Below are 22,832 nucleotides of genomic sequence, written 5' to 3' on the forward strand. Positions count from 1 at the left end.
GACTATGATGTCACATGGTTGGCACACCTGTCTCTGTACATTCCTCTTTGCAGTACTTCTCAAGCTCTCAGCTATTTTTGAAGGTGTTCAATAGGATTTAGGTCTGGGCTGTGGCTGGGCCACTCAAGGACATTCACCAAGTTGTTGTGAAGCCACTCCATTGATATTTTGGCGGTGTGCTTTGGGTCATTGTCCTGCTGGAAGATGAACCGTTGCCCTAGTCTGAGGTGAAGAGCACTCTGAAGCAGGTTTTCATTCAAGATGTCTCTGTACATTGCTGCATTCATCTTTCCCTCTATCCTGACTAGTCTTTCAGTTCATGCTGCTGAAAAAGAACCTCACAGCCTGATGCTGCCACCACCATGCTTCACTATGAGGTGGTATTAGCCTGGCATTCACTTCAAAGAGTTCAATTTTAGTCTCATCAGACCAGATAATTTTGTTTCTTATGGTCTGAGAGTCCTTCAGATGCCTTTTGTCAAATTCCAGGCAGGCTGCCATGTGCCCTTTACATCTGGCCACTATGCCATACAGGCCTGATTTGTGGGTGTCCTGCTGTAAGGTTCTATTCTCTCCACCGAAGAATGCTAGAGCTCAGATAGAGTGACCATTGGGTTATTGATCACCTCATTGACTAAGGCTCTTCTCCCCTGATCATTCAGCTTAGATGGTTGGCCAGCTCAAGGAAGAGTCCTGGTGGTTCCAAACATCTTTCACTTACAGATGATGGAAGCCACTGTGCTTATTGGAACTCTCAGAGCAGCAGATTTCTAACCTTCTCCAGCCTTGTGCCTCGAGACAATCCTGTCTCGGAGGTCTACAGACAATACCTTTGTCTCCATGTTTGGTTTGTGCTTTGACATACACATTGACATAAACCCTGGCACCTTATATAGACAGGTGTATGCCTTTTCTAATCATGTCCAATCAACTGAATTGACCACAGGTGAACTCCAATTAAGCTGCTGAAACATCTGAAGAATGATCAGTGAAAACAGAATGTACCTGAGCTTTCAACATCAGCAACATTTTTTACATTGTCATTATGGGAGATTATGTGTGGAATTTCGAGGAAATAAATGATTTTAATTAGTTTTGTAATAAGACCAGAACGCTTCTCTATGTAATAATCTTTTATTCACATTACCTTCTCTATGTGACTCAAATACTTCCTCAATTCCTTTGCATTCTAGTTGTTTTACGGTACGTCTGAAATCTATAAAATGTCTTTCTATTTCCGAAGTTATATATCTTATCCTCGTATACTTGATTGATGTTCACTAATTTGCAACTTCAATTATCATATTTTTGAATATATATATTCAAAAAATCCTGAACCATTAAGTCTTACAAATTACAAAACAGACACTTCACAAACCAGGTCTAAATGTAGTATTTTTATTTTTGGTCTAGACTATGTATGAATATATGCTTTGTCATGTCGATCTCAAGTCTGGGTCAGAATGACTGAAATGGAATTGCCTTGGCTACTAACAGAAACTGTTTTCTAGAGCTCAGACTTGTGCACTAATGCACAAACCCACCTTCTTTCATACACTCGCTTTGCTTTCATGTTAAACATTCTGGTCTCCATCATTACCACCTGCAGTCGCACTTGATGGCCTGTGCCCCTAATATGAACAGCGGTGTGACCCTCTTGAGAAAGAGACAATTTAAACTTGATTACTCTGATGTGCCTCATGAGGTGAGGATGGAGCAATGTCTCGGGCTGTTCGCCGTGGCTCCCGAGAGTAATGCGCATTTCATATTGAGCGGCAGCCATATAGCAGAGCAGGGTAATATAAAACCACTTACTCTCAGGCTCACAAAACAAAGGGACATGGACCTTTCCAGTCTTGTGTATTTGGCACCTCCATTAAGATAATAACACTATTACAAGAGATTGAAAGCCTCTGAAGGGCTCTTACTTTCTCTTTCTGGTCTTTAGCCATGAGAGTGACACACATACACACAAGTACACACACACTCATGCATATAATGGTTATGTGCATGATTGCTTGGTGTCTGCTGATTAGAATGAATTGAATTAATGCACATTTTGATAGTTTATGAAAATGTGTTTATCTGCTCTAAAATAGCCCCTTTTATCTTTATTAAGGCTAGTAGATTTTGAAATTATTATTGTGTATTCCTGTTCGTATTTAATTATTTATTTGACGTTGTATTCAGGACTATGCTCTAACTCAACAAATGTATAAATAATTCTTAATTTAAATTTTATTTTAATCCCACTCTTGTTGGCCCACATTTTACTGGGGTAATAGCTTTAGCTCTTCTGGGAAGGCTTTACACATTGTTTAGGAGTGCATTTATGTGAATTTTTGATCTATTTTCGTTCCAGAAGAGTATTTGAATGAGAAGGCCTGGTTTACAGTTCTAATTTATCCAAAGGTGTTTATCAGGGTAAGGTCAGGACTCTGTGCAGGACAGTCAAGTTCCTACACACCAAGCTCGCTCATCTAAGGCCCCACTTACACTGCACTGCAAAAATGCTTTTCTTACTTGGATTTGTTGTCTTGTTTTTAGTCCAAATATCTAAAAAGTTTTATATCAAAAAGCATTTTCTAGGCAAGCAAAACATATTGTCTTGTTTTCAGAAATAATATGCCAATATTATATCGACCTTAAAACAAGCTAAATAATCTACCAATAGGGTAAGCAAAATAATCTTTTTTTTTTTTGTTTTTACCAAAGATTAATTTTCTTACCCCATTGGCAGATTATTTATCTTGTTTTAGGGAAAAATTCACTTAAATTTGACACATTATTTCTGAAAACAAGACAATATGCTTTGCTTGTCTAAAAAATTGTTCTTGATTTAAGAGTTTTTAGATATCTGGACTAGCAACAAGACAAATTATAAGAAAGAAAATATTTCTTTGCAGTGTGCCAGTTAAATGTGACCAAATTCCGATTTTATTTTGTTCACATATGACACAGACCTGACCTGTTCTATGACCGTGTAAACACAAAAAAAAAGAATAATAATAAATAAATAAATAAATAAAACGTATGCATTCGGATATTCAGAGATCAGTTTTAAGCCTCCTTCATAGAAATAAATCAGATATAAATCAAATGTTTGACAATGCGACTATCAAGACAGGCAGATCGGATTTATTGTGGCATTTAGTTTTGTACGTCATTAAACAACAATGCAACAATGAGGTACTTTTCCATGCTTTAATTACGTAGAAGGAAAAGCGTGTGTGTGTTCATCCTAAAATTTCAGACCCAATGCTCTTCATTAAAGCCTGCCACAATTTGCTCCCACCAGATCTGATGTCTCTCTCATACCCACAGATTCCTCTGAATGGTGGAGTACACCATATATAAACCATAGGCGCAAGCTGCAATGACGACCCTTTCCCTCCTCCTCCTCCGCCTTAAAATCATTTTAAAGTTGGATGAACTTTGCATATTTTGCAGAGTTGAAAACAAAATGATTACTTCCATGGTGGCTGGTGTGGCAAGGATGCTAGAACTTTTGCATGCGGGACGTTGTAAATTGTATATCATGTGTAAACACATGAATCAGATATGGGTCATAATTAAAAGAATGTGTAAATAGACATGCAAAAAAATCAGATGTAGACCACATATCGGAATTGGGCATCAAGTGTTTTACAGTGCAAACGTGGCCTAAGTCTTAATGATACCTGCCAACAGCTAAGTAACTGTATTATGCACCGGGTTTTGGGCAGCCACTGCAATCGGATACTATACCAGATTTGGTGATCTGGGAGTGTTATAGACTGTACCAAAACGCTGAGGACCCGGGGTCCTCATTACGGGAGTTTTCCGAGAAAAATAACAAAACGGGAGTGTAGTGGCAGATGGTTCTGAAAGAAAGGAAACTCCCAGGAGTGTTGCCTGGTATGGTCCTAATGGCTTTGTACACTGATGCGCAGTCTTGTTGGAACAGGAAGAGGCCATTTTCGATCCGTTCCCACAAAGTAGGGAGCATAAAACTGTCTAAAATGTCCTGGTATGCTGAAGCATTAAAAAATCCCTTAACAACAAACTAAGGGCCTAGCTCAAAACCGTAAAAGCAACCACACCACAATCCTTCCTCTAGCCAAATTTTACACTTGGCGCAATACAGTCACTCAAGTACTGTTCACCTGGCAAACACTAAACCCAGACTCATCCATCAGATTGCCCGACAGAGAAGCGTGATTTGTCACTCCAGAGAACACGTCTCCACTGCTCTAGGGTCCAGTGGCGGCATGCTTTACACCGCAGTATCTGACACTTAGCATTGCACTTTGTGATATAAGGCTTGGATGCAGCTGCTCGCAATTGGGAGCCCATTCTTTGAAGCTCTCGATACGTGCTTTTGATTATATTTGAAGGCCACATGAAGTTAAAAGACACTCTATGTCTCAGCATGCACAGACTCCACTCTTTAAATATATTGCCTACAATTTTGTTGCTTGAGTTCCCAATTGCTTCAACATTGTATTCCATAATATTTAGTATTAAGAATATTTCCCAAATGAACTAAATGGCACAGGCTTCTTAGGCGTAAAATAAGCAGTCTGCATGTCCAGGTGCTTGATTTGTATGCACATGTGGCCATGTAAGTAATTCTATTTAATTTATTGAGTAGGAGGAGTTTCTGAATCGTTAAATTGTTTATTATTTTACTCCAAAAAGAGGGATCATACAGATTGCATATTGTTTATTTAGTAAGGTATTTACTAAAGACAATCATAAGATATTTGACATACAGTAAACAACATTTACAGTACATTTAGTGCACAAGAGAGTTTAATAGGTAATGTTTTTACAATTTATAAAAATGACACTATTCAAAAGCTTATGCACACTTGATTCTGTAAATTTTGTGGTGTTACTTAAATGATCCATAGCTTTTTGTATTAAAATATATTTAATAACAATTGTTCATAAAAACCTTGTTTGCCCTGAACAGTTAAATTGACTGCTTTTCTTCAGGAAAAAAATCCCTTCCCTCAAATTATTTAGCTTTTCAGCTTTTTTGTGTATTTGAACCTTTTTTTTTACATGGCTGTATGACTTTAAAATCCATCTTTTCAAACTGAGACCAACTGAAGGACTCGTGTGCAACTATAACAGAAGGTTCATATGGTCAGGGATGCTCCAGAAGGAAAAACTGTACATTAAGAGCCAGGGGGTGAAAATGTTCACAGTTAAATCAACTTCTGTAGCTTCTGAAGGGCAGTACTACATAAAATATATTTACGCTAAATGTGTATATGTATGGTATTTTGATTGGATCGTTTGATTGAACCCTTATAATACAACCTATGATTTTTGTCCTATAGCCTACACTGTAAAAAAAAAAATCCTGGTTGCCTCAAATGAAGCTGAATCAAATGAACCAAATAATCAAATAATATGAGTCTGTTGAACTTTAATTATCTTAAACTGATTTAAAACAGCTTGTCTCACTTATAAACTTAAGTTACAACATGATTAACTTAGTTTAGCAAGTTATAATGACCTAAAAACATATGCTGTCAGGACTAATTGATCATATCATTTTTTACAGTGTAGACTGAATGAGAAACTAAGGCTCATACCGACAAATATTCATTTCTATGTGCTGTATTGTTTCATTTAGAAATTCACATTTTAATAAGTAACTGTAGCATTAAATTTTACCATTCACAAAGAGTAAGCATCTTTATAATAATTCATAAAATTGAGCGTGCTACAAAACAGGAATCTAGAAGGTAGTTAGTTTGATTAGATGCAAAAGTTGTCGCTGTAAGATGTATGCATCATTATGTATGTCAGTGCTGCTGTACATTATGTTAGTGTCTGTGTGCAGCAGTGTGTTAATCTTCTCTTTATTTGTCCCGAGGTGATCGGAGAGCTCTTTGCTTTGAGTTATGGCCATTTGAACTGGCAGATTTCACTGACTCCTCTACCAGAGTGATTGTTATCTAAGGAAAGTGAGGTCTGTTATATTTTATGGCTCCTTTCTGAGCGTGTGGAGATTTACTGCATAAAAATCCGCAGTGTAAGGGGATATTTGTCATTGGCAAAAAATACTGTAAAATTGGAAGGCCGGTTTAATGGTGTTGCCCACTAAAGGATGCTATCATCAGACCTGAGGGATAGTGGGCGATTCATGCAAAATGTGTTGCTAATGCACAACTGATGATTTTCCCACCATCAGATGTTGTGTTTGAGCCACATATTGGCTGACCAGAGATTTAATGTTTAAGATTTTCTGGCGTGCATTGCAATCAATTCCCCTAATTATGAGAAACTATGGAGAACCAGACTATTGAAGAAGTTTTGATGAGTTACAGAAATTCAGAGCATAGTTTATTCATTCATGCTTTGGCAGGGGAATGTTCCATTTGGCTGCAGATCTTGTTTAAACCAGAAAGCAGTCAGTTGCATTTGCAGATAGAAAATTAAAGAAGCCTTTCATAGCCTGCATGAGAATGTGGGATTCAAGGTTGTCTTTTTTTAGTGATTGTATGCTAGCTGTTTAGTCATCATCCGAGCCTCAAGGTTAAGGTTGAAAAGGTCAATGCACTTCTTCTATTGTTAGAAGTGGTGATTTACAATCAATCTCATTTCTGTGTATTTAATTGACTAACATGCTCTTTTGAGCTTTCATTTATTTTGTGTGTGGAGCAATCATATCTCTACTGTGTTTTCTCAGCTCATAATCACTTTGAGTTCAATTGATTCTCAACTTCAGTTAAATTTCTTTTTTTTAATGTACAGTTTCATGCAAAAATTTGGGCACCTCCCTGTGCCTGCATAATTACAGTTGAAGTCAGAATTATTAATTATTATACAGCTTAAAGTGACATTTGAAGGCTTAACTATGTTAATTAGGTTAACTAGGCAGGTGAGGGTAATTAGTCAAGTTATTGTATAATGGTGGTTTTGTTTGTATACTATCGAAAACAAAGTTAGCTTAAAGGGGCTAATGATTTTGTCCCTAAAATAGTTTTTTATTTTATTAATTTTTTTTAATGAAAAACTGCTTTTATTGTAGAAGAAATAAACAAATAAGACTTTTTCTAGAAGAAAAAATATTTTCAGAAATACTATGACAATTTCCTTGTTCCGTTAAGTGAAGTTTTTAAACTAATTTCGAGAGGAGCACGTGATATAATTGACAGCAGCTGGCCACCTATCTACACTCATTAGTTAGCCAATCAGATCTATCCTAACCCACTATAAGTAGCCTAGCTAGACATTACTCCCTTATCTTCGTTTTCCCGAAGAAACCCCCCATCCACCCCTTTCTCCTCCTTTTCTCCTTTACAAAAAGGGGAGCTCTCGAGAACCACCTGATCTCGTACTCCCCTCACATGCTCTATGGACCTGGCGGGAGCCCTGGGCTCAACTATCTCCGAGCTCAGGGTTCTCTCCCGGGACAGCATGCCAAACCTGCTTACAGCTGTCAAGCAATATATTAAGGAAATATTAATAAAAGAAAAAAAAAATCTAAGGGGAGCTAATAATTCTGACTTCAACTGTTTATGCTCTTTCTTTAAAAGAGTGAATCACAGTGAAATGCTATTCGGTTTTTAGTGAACGCTAGATAATGGGGTTGGTCAACATCGACCAATTTAGTATCGTACGATGTTTAATGTGAAAATACATGGTCGTCGTAGGCGGCGGTGAATTAATTATTGATGTATAATTGATGAATTTATAACAAACTAATTATTTGTAGCCTACCGTTTCAACTACCTGACCCGCATGGTCTTTGTTTTACCCATAAACTACTCATAAATAAATAAATATGTTACACACAAATTACCACCTGTCAATTATTTTTTCCTTGGGACTCTGGCATGAATAGGCAAAGTGATCTATGTCGTTATAATGGCGTTGACAAACTTGGTCTGTAAAAAAGTTTCACAACCAACATGAACCAACCAAAAGTATCTGAGGTTTTTGCTAAAATTACTAAGTACAGTCGTGAAAGTGAAAGATTGTAGCAGTGTACTGACGCTGTGACACGTTACCTGATAAAAGACAGAAGAGTTTTTAGATAGAGACAATATTCATTAAATATTACCTTTAATAACTATAGTGAGACGCGATACAGCGGTACATCCTTGATAAACTATCCAATGTGCACTGCTCTCTGGGATTTTGTGCTCTAAGCACCTGCTAACTGCTGGAGCTCAGATGCACGCATAGGCTGCAGCATGACAGAATATGTTTGTGTGTGTGTGTGTGTGTGTGTGTGTGTGTGTGTGTGTGTGTGTGTGTGTGTGTGTGTGTGTCACGTGATGTGCGTTTTCAGAGGTCTAGGAAAGGCTTTTCAGAAGTTCTAGATGAAACGCCAGTGTGAACGTGGATCATTTCAGTTCTAAAATGCCATTATAAAACTAAGATGTGTTAGTGTAAACGGGCCCTAAGTGTGTATTTTTTTGCGAGCGAGTTGCTTCTGCAACAGGGGCAGGGCTTCGTATCATGATGTCTATCGGCCATCAGCGATGGACAATGGCTATATCAAGAAAAAATAATAAATGGCAAAGGCGAAGAATGGTTAGAATGGTTACAGACAAACCACAGACAACTTTCAAAGAGCCCTAAGAACATCTTGCTGCTAATAATGTCATTGTACATTGTTACACAGTTCAGTGCATTCTTCACAAAGAAGAGTGCTTAATGGAAGGTGATGCAGAAGAAGCCTTTTCTGCATTCTGACAAGAGTTGTTTAAGGTATGCAAAGGCTCACCTGGACAAGCCTGAATCATTTTGGAAAAAATAATGTAGACAGATGCCACGACCATAGGCACTTTGCTTAACAAAAAACAAAAAAAACTAAAACAAAAAAAGAACACAGCATTTCAGGAGTAGAGCATGCTCCCTACTGTAAAATATGGTGGAGGGTCCATCATGCTGTGGGGGATTGTGGCAAGCAGAGATACTGGAAACCTTGTCAGAGTTAAAGGTCACATGGATTCCAGCCAGTACCAGCAGATTCAGCAGAATAATGTTCAGGGATCAGTCAAGAGGCTGAAGTTACAGCAGGGTTGGAGGTTTCAGCAGGACAATGACCCAAAGCACAGTTCCAGATCTACCAAGGAATTCATGCTCAGACATGATGCAATGATCTAGAATGGACATCCCAGTCCCCAGACTTGAACATCATCAAAATTGATTGATTTGAAAAGGGCCGTTCATGCTTGTCACCCATCACACCTGACTAAAATTTTACAAAGAAGATTGGTCCAAAATTCCTTAAGCAATAACTCAGGGACTTTAAAACCTTGACTATAAAAACTGTCTGCAGGCTGTTATTTCAGAAAAAGGTGGCTGTACAAAAGATTGATGTCATTATTCTGTTGGGGTGTCCACATTTTTGCACCTTTCTGTTTTTTGTTATGACCTAAATTGCATTGCATCTGAATTAATGCATGTTATGTCAGAACTGAAATGTAGATTTTTCCATAGGGTCTAAAATATATCCAATTGAAATTGCTGATTTGAACAGCCAGCAGGCTATGACTTGCAATTATGAAAATGATCAGGGGTGGTCAAACTTTTGCACAAGACTGTATATTTACAATTGCTTGTTATTGTCTGTCTGACTATGGAAATTGATGTTGCTTGAATAAAAGTTCAGTAAGGTTAGAGCAATATAAATATGAACAAATAATATGCTTAAAAAAGAAAAGATGAGTAATATAGTGTGGCAGTTTTGATTGCTGCTGCAATATCTTATTAAATGTACATAAAGCATAAAGTTAAGTTTAATAAAATGGAACTGAAGAGTCAAATCCACAGCGGACCTGTGGGAAACGGTTCAGTTTTTCTATGAGTAATTGGTATTTCCAGATCCCATTTCAACAGCGAGAGACTGTTTAAAAGTCATTTCATGAACTCCAGTGAATGTTTTACCTTCTTACCATTTCAAATGAACTTGATTAGTATCTTTTAATATTGCGCAAAATCCTCCAGGCTTGTTAGAGGGTCTCCGAAATACATTTTCAAATTCATTTATTCTCCTTTAAAAATGAACTCTCCCTTTGTCTCACTCTCCCGTTCTCTTCCTTTAATTTATTGCGCAAGGAAAAATAATAATAATAAAAAAAAGTCAGCTGGGCCCACTAACAAGAAAGACCTTGATGCTTATTAGGATATTTTCAAGTCATTTTGAAACATTATCCAATTTAATTAACGCCCTACAGAACATCTTTGATCTCTTAATGGGGAAAATAGGCTCTGACTGTGATGAATGTTTGCTAGGTGTTGTCAATGAATCCTTATTAGAGGCTGGATGTGTCTTTGCTTTGTGCTAGATGTTGAATTCATCAGAAGGACGAGCGCAGGTTCAGCTGCTGTACTGCACAGCCAGACAGATGATAGAACTAGCGAGGGAACAGCTTGAGACCAATCTCACCACTGTAGAGAAAACTGAGACAGATATTAGTCTGTAAAGTTAGGAGCAACTTGCTGCCCACTGCGCCAATTTATCTTCGGGTATCTTAGGCCAGTGTTTGTGGCGTAGAGGAACGGATGGGTGGAATGAGGGAGGAGAAGTATATGTTACAACAGAGAGAGAGAGAGAGCAAACTGTTATTTGTGGCATCACTGCTAACAGAGAATTCCGCAAGCTAAAGTTGTGTCTGTCCTCGCTAAAGAGTTTGTTTTTGTCTACTTTTATTACACTACTTCACCCAACATTGTTTTTGTTATTTATTTATCAGCCTGCTCTTATTTCTGTGCACTGATAAAAATGATTATGTTGTGAAGTAAATTCTAAAAGAAAAGCTAGCACTGTATCTATTATGGAGTCAGTTTGGGTAAAAAAAGAAAAGAATACATTCTATATTAAATTCCAGTAAAGTATTCAATTCCAGGTTGTAGAAATGAAAAGTCAAACTTGCATTTTACTTGCACTTGGTTGTGTGTAGTGATCCTTTGAATACATCTGTAACATGAAATTAGCTCATTTTATGAATATTAATAATCAACAATAACGGTTTATTCTTAACTATTAATATTCCGGCTTAAGCTTCAGTCAGTTTGGTCAAACAAGCATATGATTGTATATGATCATGCTCGCGCAACCGAGCGGACTCCCAGATTATGAATATTAATTATCAACAATAACGAATTATTATTAATCTTTAATATTCCGGATCAATTTGCCAATTTGACCAAACAAACACAAGCAGAACCGCCGCTCTTCCGAGCGGACACGGTAATCTATTCATTTAGAAAAAGGGCATTTAATTGCTACTTCTTGTGAAGTAGATTAATCATTCAAAAGTATTAAACAACTTATAATAGCTAGGCAGGGTAATCTGTATTTCAGTGACATTTTCTCGTGAGGCAAACAATACAATTCATTTGATTATAATGGAATTTATTGACTAGTCAGACGTAAAGAACAAACAAACGCACAAACATACATTAAACACAAAACAAAGGTAAACCACGTGGAGATATCGGGTCTATAGAACGTGTAACAACAAAGAGAAATAGTAAAGCTAGGAAATATAGATTTCAGGTAAAAGAGTGACAAAACTTTCAGTTCCACCACACCATTCAGGACCACCGAGATTATAAAAAAAACACCTTTTTGATAAAAGGGGCACAGCTTAATCGCATAACTAAAGGTACCTGGACTTAATGCCTGGGATTTCTCTCTTTATGCTTCCGTCCTGATGAAACTCCTTTGATGTCCTTCTTGATGCGTTGAGTTTGTAATGCCGTTCCGGCGAACACGATTGCAAACTTTAAACTGAGTTTATTTTTGCCGGAAAATAAAGAAAACGTGGCGGGAAAGTCTATGCGGCTGTGAAGAGCCGTGTGGCACGAGGGCCACCGACAATGATGTTCTTTTTAGGACGTTCTCTTTCTGCCCAGATGTTTGGGCAGAAGGTCTGCTTATACCTGCGGGTCACGTGACAACCCGTACAGCATTCTGACCAATGATTTCAGGGGAAAGTTTGCGCGCGAACTTTCCCTTGTCTCGGGGCTGCTCGTATGCAAATTTGAGTGTCCGCCTAAAGTATGCTGACAGGCATTTAATGCAGGGCTTTAAAGAATAAAGCAATGCGAGTTATGGTCTTGCTTTATGCACCATGTGTTGTAAAATGTCAGCAGAAACCCATCGGTATCAAACATGGGGGGTTTAACAGTACATCAACATAATTTTTCATATCCTTACAATATTTATGCTTTACAAAGGCCTAAAGGGAACATGCATACAGGTTATAAGAGAGGTTACACAGGTAAGAAAAGTCAGAAATGAGATATAAAGTTTACAAAACATAACACATTGGTTTTGTGCTGGTTCATGATTTGATGAGTCCATTTTATTTCTGTCGGAACAGCCTCGTGGGGGTGTGTGTGTGTGTGTGTGTGTGTATTTGGGCAGGAATGTCTTTGAAGTTTTCCTGCTTATCTCTCCAGTCCCCCTGAACAACTTAAGCTGTCACGAAAATCCAGACTTCTTGGAGCCAGGAGTCGTGAAACCCTTCTGTCGACCAAAGCCAGACCGTGATAAAATCAATAAGAAATTTTATCTGTGGACTGTACGCTACACATCTCAGTTTAAAATCTGATTTAAAAAACTTAATAAAATAGACAAACACTACAGTAAATGTCAAAAATGCTAATTGATTTGATGTAAAAAAATTGACATCAATTTAACATCCACAAACTGATTGCCAAAATACAGACACTAAAAAGTTAAAAAGCTGAGCGATAAAATTGGTATTGATATTTATTGACCGAAACCATAGTCAATATCTATAAAAAAAGATTTGGTCTGTAGTTTCGGTATATAGATTTATTAAAATGTTGCTGCTGAGCGCACACACTGGAAGCAGTGCCAATAAGCTTTGGGTTTCAGTTTGTCATTTCCAACGGAGTGGCGCAACTTCCACAACACGCACATAGAAGCGACACACACATTTCAGTTCTTTAGGTCAGAACAACCCAGTGTTACACTCTATCTGAAAGATTTTTTTTTTTTTTTTTTTTTTTTTAAGCATAGGGGGAAATATAATCATTGAAGTTCACAATTTGTAATGTTCAGCATGTATTTGAAAAATAATGGTTGGTTTCTTTACTTGAAAGCTCAAATTTGATTATCATTTGTTTTGTTGACAGAGTTTGAGGTTTACTGTACCATTATTATTCACATCTTAAAGTTTGCTTTGTTCAGTATTTACCCTTTACCATTGCATACACTTTGTAACATTTTATTCATCGTTTAAGTCTCTTTAAGGCTCATGTTCATTTTATTATAAAGATTTTTTTTTTATATATATATATATATTTTTTGACTATTAAAACTATTTGCCTTAGTAATGTTGGTAAACTAAAATAAAGTGGTTAAAAATGTATACATATATATCAATCATAATATTCCTAAATGTATTGTTAAAAATGTTCAATAATTATCTATATCAAATGAAACGATGAAACGATATTGTGATAATTCTTTTGCAATATCGCCCAGCCCTTAGTAATATAATATAAAAACATTTTTATTCATCTGAAAGCTTTAACATGTACTGTGAGTGTTATGACCACCAGCAGTGTTGCCCTTGCAGGCTGCTGGAGAACATTCACCTGAACTACAAATCCTGTCATGCCCTGCAGTCACACACCTGTTTCAGTTCACCTCCTGCTTGCACATCCACACAGCTGAAACTGATCAGAACTGATTACATGGACTATATACACACACACACACAACTCGTGTTTCCCTGTAGTCAAAACCTATTAAATATCTTGATACTGCTGTTTCTATTTATTATTCAGTGCTGTATTTTCCCCACAGTTTCATCATTACTGCTGTTGTTAGGTATAGTAATTTGCTGTTTGGTGACAGGCTGGAGCAAAATTTCTACTAAAAAGACATTTGTACTCAAACTCTTCATTGTTTTCCCTCTTTTCTTTATTGTGTTCCAGGTACCGAGTTGTCTGTCTTTGATTTGCTACCTCATTAGTTTGTGTAGATGTGTTAACCTAGAGAGTGCAATAAGAAATCTGCTGTTGTTTACTGCTTAAAGGTTTCCAATTAAAGCTTGCACGTTGAAAGCTTGGCTTAATTTAGCACTACATTGTTTGAGTTCAAAGAGTGAACTTAAAATGGAGTATTACAAACACAAACTTCAAATGAGTAGGCAGAAACAACTCAAGTTGTTAAGTTTACTTTTATTTAAATCACTGAAATAGAAGTAATTTCAAACAAACTTGGAATACAATTAAGTAACTTTCTTTCTTTCTTTCTTTCTTTCTTTCTTTCTTTCTTTCTTTCTTTCTTTCTTTCTTTCTTTCTTTCTTTCTTTCTTTCTTTCTTTCTTTCTTTCTTTCTTTCTTTCTTTCTTTCTTTCTTTCTTTCTTTCTTCTTCCTTCCTTCCTTCCTTCCTTCCTTCCTTCCTTCTTTCATTATACTGCACAACTTTAAGGGTAGGGTAAGGCAATATAATAACCATTTTTGCAATATTTTATTATTATATAAATTATGAATGAAACCTATGTAGACTTCTCATAAATCACAAAACCAACCTGTGTGTATGTGTTTACTTTAGATGCAAAAACCTTGAAGACCTCTTTCTTGTTTTTTATGGATTATTTATTTTATTTTTTAATAAGGTGTCAATTAGGCATGGGCCGGTATATGATTCTGACAAACAACAATATCACGGTTTCACTGTAGTGTGATTACTGCTCTAAAATATAATATTTTTAAATTTCTGGGAAAAAAGGAAAACTTTTCCCCCTTTGAACACAATATATTTTATTTTGGGAAACATTTAACATATTTTGGAATAGTAAAAACATTAGGCTAAATAATTTAAATGGATCACTGATTTCTGCTGTCTTTAATAGTTTCAAAAACACAGCTTTCTTTACAATTTAGAATAGCATCTTTGGACATTTTTTTTTTTATTGGAGATACTGTTGTCCTAAAAAAAAATGTAAAAGAAAAAAAAAGTATTGCACATACCATAGAAACGGTATAACTGAAAATTTGGGTGGTTTTAAAACCTTGACTTTTCCTAACCATGGTATAGCTTTAAAACGGCTATCATCCCATGCCTAGTGTCAATATTAGTTGTTTCTTTGACACACCGCGATGCAGACGCTATATTTCAGTATCAGTTCAGTAATAATCATATTTATAGTTATCTAATATATATATATATATATATATATATATATATATATATATATATATATATATATATATATATATATATATATATATATATATATATATATATAGTATATTTTGTACTGATGTCATTTATCACATATGTGTTATATGGCGGTAGCTCACTATGGCAAGGAAGGGGAACGTGAGTAAAAGAATTTCCAACTACTTAAAAAGCAGATAACTGTGCACAATTTACAGCTTGTGAAAATGCTGGACAGCCTTTCACTGACAGGGAAGTTCATCAGAGCCCAGCTATGGAGAAAATACATGCTGTAAACTCCATCTATAATGGATCAGCTCTGATCGCCACAGCCATTTATTATCAGTGTCCATCAGGGTGCGAACTACAGGGGAGCTAGGGGGAGCTCGGCCCCCCCAAAGTAACGCATGGGCTCCACTGAAAACATGATTCTCAAAAAATATTCACAATGTTATATTTTGACAACCAATTTCATTATTGTGTAATGTCATCATGAATTATTTTTTGTAAAAGTGCAGAAATGTGCTTTATGCAATGGCAATTTTATATAAGGCTTGAAGCATCAGTACTCAGTATCGGCTAATCACCATGACAAGGAATTTGTTACTCATGGATCAGCTGCAAAAAACCTGATTGGAGCATCCCTAGTGTTTAAGAGCTGCTTTAACAATGTTTAAAAGACAAGCTGGGTAATATTTGTTTATTTGCTTTAAATCCTATTGTAGTTCTTTGCATGTTTGTGAGTTTTGTTTGATACATTAAAAAAGAGTGATTTCTTTGAGCAGTTAAAAAGTCCAGCTAGATATTATTAGGGCTGCAACAATGAATCGATTAAAATCTATTACTAAAAGCGTTGGCAACGAATTTCATAATTGATTTGTCATGTTACACAGCACGGGGATGTTTGATTATAAAAAAAAAAAAAAAAACTCCAATTGAGCGCGGAGCGGAGTGAACGCACTCTGCCTCTCTCACGCACTGATGCCAGCAGAGTTCAGTGCCTCATAGACAGGACAGAGCAAAAAAATAAAAAATAATAAAATAAACCAAGCGAAGGTAACGTTAGAGGAAAGATACATGGTGAAAAAGTGTAATTCTTTACAGAATTCTACTTTTATTCTGTTTTGAAATGAGGAATGTAATGTCCCTGATGCTGGTATTTACTTATCCAGCTTGACAAGCATGACGTGAACAGTTCAAACTGAGCTTTGGTGCACTGAGCCTGAGAAAGACGTGTCATATTGTCACAACTATGCAGTGTTTTTAACCACCCAATGGTTATTTTATGTTTTAAACATGTAAATACACACAAGTACTAGTAAAACAATCTATTTAGAGTTTGTAAAATACACAAGAAAATCTATGGAAGTCTAACAATCCATTCAAATATAATTTGCCAATGTGTATTATTCATATCAGATACACGTAGTGAACGAAACAAGTAAGTTGAATCTATGCTTCTCCCAGTTGGCCAGCCACTGTCTTGCATGCATTTTGTAAGTAACAGACTAATTAATCTCTTTAGGAATAATTTTCCTACCCCATTGGTAAATATTTTTTGCTTGTTTTAAGCAAACAATCATTAAATTTTGAGGTTTTTTTTTTTTAGAAAACAAGTAAGTTTATTATTATTATTATTATTATTATTATTATTATTATTATTATTATTATTAATATTATTATTATCATAAGTATTATTATAACAGCTCAGGCATGTTCAAGGGCAATATGTTTGTGCACTTTCTAAAGGTTTTAATTCTGTTTTTGAATAAAAGGTTGGAAATTTTTATTTTTTTTATCTGATTTATTGATTAATCGAAAAAATAATTTCGCCAGATTAATCTATTATTAAAATAATTGTTAGCTGCAGCCTTAGACATTATTTCCTGCTTAACATTTTACATCACTCTATCATAGATCATAGCACATCAAATCCATTGCTGATGCCATTTCAAGCCACTCTTTTTATTTTACTTTGCCTGTTAACAGTCTGATACTGTATCTGTGTTGTGTGCTGGAGCTACGACTGCATAACTGCCTTGAAGTCGCATGCAGCACCAGCAATTGATCCTTTGGAGAATGTGGCTTTGTGTTCCTCAAATTACACTTCAGCTCTCTATTGATCGCGAAGCTGGCTGCAGCCTTCGCCACGCGTAGTGCTGTTATTAAGCTAATTTATCCTTGGAATCGCTGAGAAGAAAGTTGAATTAAGTGAGGCGTACAGTTAAATTACCTTTGCTGTACTCAATAGCTTATCCATAAATATTTAGCCACACAGGGCCCCGTGGTCTACAGGTCTACATCTGCCGTGTTGCCAACTGTTCATTATGTGGAAATAAAGCACAGCAGACACATGCATCAAAGCCCTCGTTGACACCTGGCTGTTCTCACAAGCTCTCCGGGTCATTAGAAGACAAGCTCTTTTCTCCTCAGGCTGCCGCTCCTCGACTTTCCTGTTATTTATGACATCACACAAGCTCATAAAGTCCATCCTAATTACACTTCGCTCTTAAGATTAATGGCCGATCACAGCCAGATGCATCTGCCAAGTTTACCTTTTTTCCCAGCCGACTGATGGATGTTTCTTGAGATTCCCTGTTGCTGCTGGATGATACTTTGTTAGGAAAGGAATTAGAGCGGGCGCAAATACCCTCATTCACGCAACATGTTTCTAACTTGAAATCATTTGTCTCCCCTTTTTGTTCTAAATGAGTGTACTTTTTTAGCGGGCACCTTGATTGATCAAATTGACATTGACGTTAAAAAACACAATGCAAATCAGTTTGATGTCAAAATCTTGATGTCAATTTGACGTCCACACATTAGCCATGTTTCCATCCAAAGATATAAGTTAAATTAATGAGCAAAACTGGAATATCGCATACAAGACACGTGAATAAAGGAGGATTTCTATCCAATAAGTCAAAGAGAACAAAATTAAAAAATTTAATTTACTGTGCCACTCAGTGACTACCTGTAACTGGCATGATTTGTGCAGTGACCACCTCCATTCATGACAGTGGAGCACTGTTCACTTGATCCCCGTCCTACATGTGGAGTGGCTGCGAGAAAAGAGAGTCACGTACAGTACTGTTTACTTCAGGCTGCCTCAATCCTCAGTCGGACGGCTGCTTTAACTTTCATTTTTATTTTTCAGCTGAAGCTGATCAGAACTGATTAATTGGACTATATTATATATACACATCACTTAAACACAGGCTGTGTCCGAAACCGCATACTTCCTTACTGTATAGTACGCTAAAATCATTATGCGAGCCGAGTAGTATGTCTGAATTCATAGAGTTTGAAAATCAGTATACGATGACTTTCTACTTCCGGCGAGATTCTGGAGTGCGCATCCCATGCATGTTGTGCTATCCCATTATGCCTCGCGTAAAGCGACACAACTGACGCAAGTAGGTCACGTGACCATAACAAAATGGCGAATGTAGTACATCCAAATTCCATTCATACTTTTCACATTCATACTGTATAGAACATACTTTTCTAACAGGCGAGTAGTACGTTTAAATTCAAATGCAGTACCTACTGAGTAGTAGGCGGTTTCGGACGCAGCCACACAGATCGATGCTGAAACTTGTTTCCCTGTAGTGAGCAGTACTAAGCATTTTCTGGATTGTCTAGCCCTTTGTTTTGCAGTCTTTGCCCGTATAAAGTTCACCCTTTTGGATTATCTGCATGCGCCTATCTGTCCCTTTGTTAAACATTGCTGTCTGACCATCCTACAAAAGCTTTGTTCGTATCTGACCCAGGCGGTATGGTGGCTCAGTGGTTAGCACTGGCTACAGCATGAAGGTCACTGGTTCGAGTCCCGACTGGGCAAGTTAGCATTTCTGTGTGGAGTTTGCATGTTCTACCCATGTGTGTGTGGGTTTTCTGTGAGTGCTCCAGTTTCTCCCACAGACATGCGATATAGGTGAATTGAAGAAACGTAATTGTCTGTAGTGCATAAATGTGTGTGTGAATGAGTGTGCATAGGTGTTTCCCAGTGCTCGGTTGTGGCTGGAAGGACATCTCCTGCGTAAAACATATGTCAGATTAGTTGGCGGTTCATTTTGCTGTGGCAATCTCTAAAATAGGAGCTAAGCCTGTCATGCTCTCTCTCTCTCTCTCTCTCTCTCTCTCTCTCTCTCTCTCTCTCTCTCTCTCTCACAAACACACAAAACTCAGGAATTATGTCAAAATATACACATATTTATTAGCAAAACAATCACTAAAGACACTGGACCATAGACACACAGGAATCAAGGGTTGTAGACAATATAATACTCGAAAAGGACTGAACAGAAACCAGGAGCTTTAATACACAGGACATGATTGAACAGATAACACACAGGAAAGAGGCACAGGTGGAACTACTGAACATAACGACAGGTGGGGAAACTGAACAAAGGAATCACATGTTGTGAACAGAAGCACATGGAACACAACAACACTGACACCTGACTAAGCCAAAGTGAAATAAATGAATGAATGAATTCGACCCTTGTCACCACATTAGACACCACATAGCAACTCATTACAGAAAGCTACCTTAATGTCAATACATCAAATTAACATCTAACTGATGTCAAACACACACACACACACACACACACACACACACACACACACTCACACACATCAAAAATAATTTTTTAAGACTGTCCTGTAATTGCTTTTTGATTTTTTTATGCCAATATTGGGTCGTTTTGACAAGCTAGTCTACTGACATTGATTTGCCGTTTGTGGACATTTTTTTTGACATTTTTTAAATTTCATTTTGACATCAAGGTGCCTGCTGAGTTTCTTTCTGTTCTCCAGAGATGATCATTGTCTGCATCCGTGCATGTTCAAAGTACTAGTAGTAGTTCTTTTAACTCGGTTCAGAGGACATTTCTCATGCCTTTCATGCCACTGCTCATTTAGGATCATTACTTTTAAGAGAGATTTCAATGGCCCTCACCTTAAAGGTTACGTCTAAAGAGGGTTGTTAACTGTGGTGAAGAAAAAAAAAAAACCTGATGATGCTTTGAGTGACCCGATCTTTCAATCTCGCAGGTCTCTTTTAGCAATAATGGTGACATGAGCTGATAATTGCGTAATGAAAGTCTTTAATGTTCTCCTGAAGTGACCTGTCAGTCCATGTAATGCTATAGAGATTGCAGATCTCTTCATTTTTTCTTGAAACTTGAATATTTGATGCTTTGATGCTGCAGCTTTATTGATATAAATCTGTGTTGTTGGTCTCAGTTCTGCTCCGAGCTAATACTGAACATTTTGGGGGCCCTTGTGTTTTATTCTTGTCTGGAAAATCATTGAATTGTGACCTCACGAATAGAGATCATGAATAATAAATAAAAGGCAATAAAAAACACATTTGTTAAGCTGTACACTGCTCTTGAGAAAGGAAGAAAGACGTTAGATTTTTTCAACTTTAGCTGCTTTTTTAGATGGACATTTCTTTATCTTAATGGCACTTGTCGGCTGGCGCAGGAGGACCCCCTGGAAGTGTGCATTTAAATATAAAACTATTTTTTTTTTTCTTGTGAAAACTGTGGTCACATTTGTTTATGATTTAGTAACTTTAGTCATAGATGCCAGGTGATTCTGGTGCTATTACATAAAGTGTGTTTTTAGCATTCTTAGGGATAGATTCACTAACATCATAGCTGTTGGCATTAAAAAAATATCAGGATTTCATGCTAGAAAGTTATTTCAACTCTTGACTTTATGGCAAGGCAAGTTTATTTATGTGGCACATCATACACAATAGTAATTCAAAGTGATTTACATAAACAGAAATAAAGGAGACTAGTGTAAAAATTAAAAGAAAAAAAATATTAAAAACACTTTAAAATATGTTAAAACCATTTATAAACAAATGACAAAGAAGAGAAAGACACAATAGTGCGATATGTCGGATGTTACACAGTGCTTATTCAGTAAAGGCACAGCTAAACAGATGTGTTTTAAGCTTTGATTTAAATGTGCGTAATGTTGGAGCACACCTGATCATCTCTGGAAGCTGAGTCCATCAGCAGGGGGCGTAGTAGCTGCAGGCAGATTCACCCTGATTTGACTGAACTCTTGGAATTTCTGATTTATTTGATCCTAAAGATCTGAGTGATCTGTTAGGTTTGTATTCAGTGAGCATATCTGTAATGTATTGAGGTCCTAGGCCATTTAGTGATTTATAGAGAAGTTTTAATACTTTAAAATCTATTCTGAACGTAACTGGGAGCCAGTGCAAAGAACTGAGGGCAGATGTGATGTGCTTTGATTTATTTATTTGTTTTTTTTTTTTGGTTATGGTCAAAGCTCTTGCAGCAGCATTCTGGATGAGCTGCAATTTTCTTACTGTATTTATGGGAAGGCCGATGAGGAGTCCATTACAGTAATCCATCCTGCTGGTGATAAAACCATGAACAAGTTACTCAAGTCCTCACTGCAAACAAAGCATCTAATTCTTGCAATATTTTTGAGGTGATAATATGCTGATTTACGGACTGCTTTGAAATGACTACTGAAACTCAGATCTGACACCAGAATAACACCAAGATTCTGGACATTAATTTTCTAGTTTGACATGAAATAAGATTAAAAAAAATTGCATGCGCATTTATAGAAGTTTCTCTTTCAAAAGCAAAATTGATAGGACCAAATGATTTAGATTTACTGAGGATTGTGGCAGTCAGTTTTCTTGTATTTGCTTCATTATTATAGGTGTAACTATACACTCAAGTCATGTTTCAATAAGTAACTCAATGTGCTAAATTTTGCATAGACTAGGTCGGTGAACTTAAATACACTTCAAGTTGGTCCTGGATCTCAACACACAGTACAGTGATGACATAAGAATACCACTATTCATAATTCTGAAGTTGGATTGTTAATAATGTTAGACACTTGCATTCTGTCATTGACTACACATAAATAGACAATTTTCATTGTAAAATGAGACATTTTTCATTATCAGTTCCTCTCTTCTGTTGTATTCGACATTACATTGTAGGCTAGAGTAGTTATATTGCCACTGACTGTCTGTAAATGTGTCATTCTCATGCAAAAACATCTACCCTGTGAATACTTGCCTTCATTGGATGTACAGAAAAGCAGCATGTTCAACTTTGTTTTGCAATGAAAGAGTAAATCTAAAATGTTTGTATTAGTTATACCGCTAAAACACAATATAGTAATTTAAATGATGCAAGCAAAGCAAAACATTATTACTACCCACAGCTCCTGATGATGAAGTCTTACGAAGGGAAAGACTGTTCTGTGCAACAAATTGAAAGTTATTTACAACTTTATTACCTATTTAGCTTTATTCACAACCTGGGCAAACACACACTTGGGCTTTATTTGCAGGAAACCCAAGGGAATCAGCTCACTTGCGATTTCATGTCTGCAAATACGTCATTATGCAATGGCATGGAATTTACTTTTTTGATGAATTATACCTTAGAAATACAGCAAGCTTGAATAAAACAAGCTCAGTGTCACAAATCAAATCATTTACATCAGCAATACACATCAGTATTTGTTCTATTTAATAACTATTTATTAATAGTACAATACTATCACATCCCTAATCATTACTAAATGCCTGAAAAAGTATTCAGAAATTATTGTTTCCTAGAAGCTTTTTTGGCTAAGTGTGGTTGT

At 36.6% G+C, this 22,832-nt stretch overlaps 1 protein-coding gene across 5 annotated transcripts in view; it reads left to right on the top strand.

The window, feature by feature from the left end:
- The window catches only part of galntl6 (polypeptide N-acetylgalactosaminyltransferase like 6), a 708,600-nt gene that overhangs the window by 341,368 nt on the left and 344,400 nt on the right, over positions 1-22,832 (top strand).

This window comes from Danio rerio, chromosome 1 (genome assembly GCF_052040795.2).
Source record: "Danio rerio strain M-AB ecotype USA chromosome 1, GRCz13ab, whole genome shotgun sequence".
Classification (NCBI taxonomy): Eukaryota; Metazoa; Chordata; class Actinopteri; order Cypriniformes; family Danionidae; genus Danio; species Danio rerio.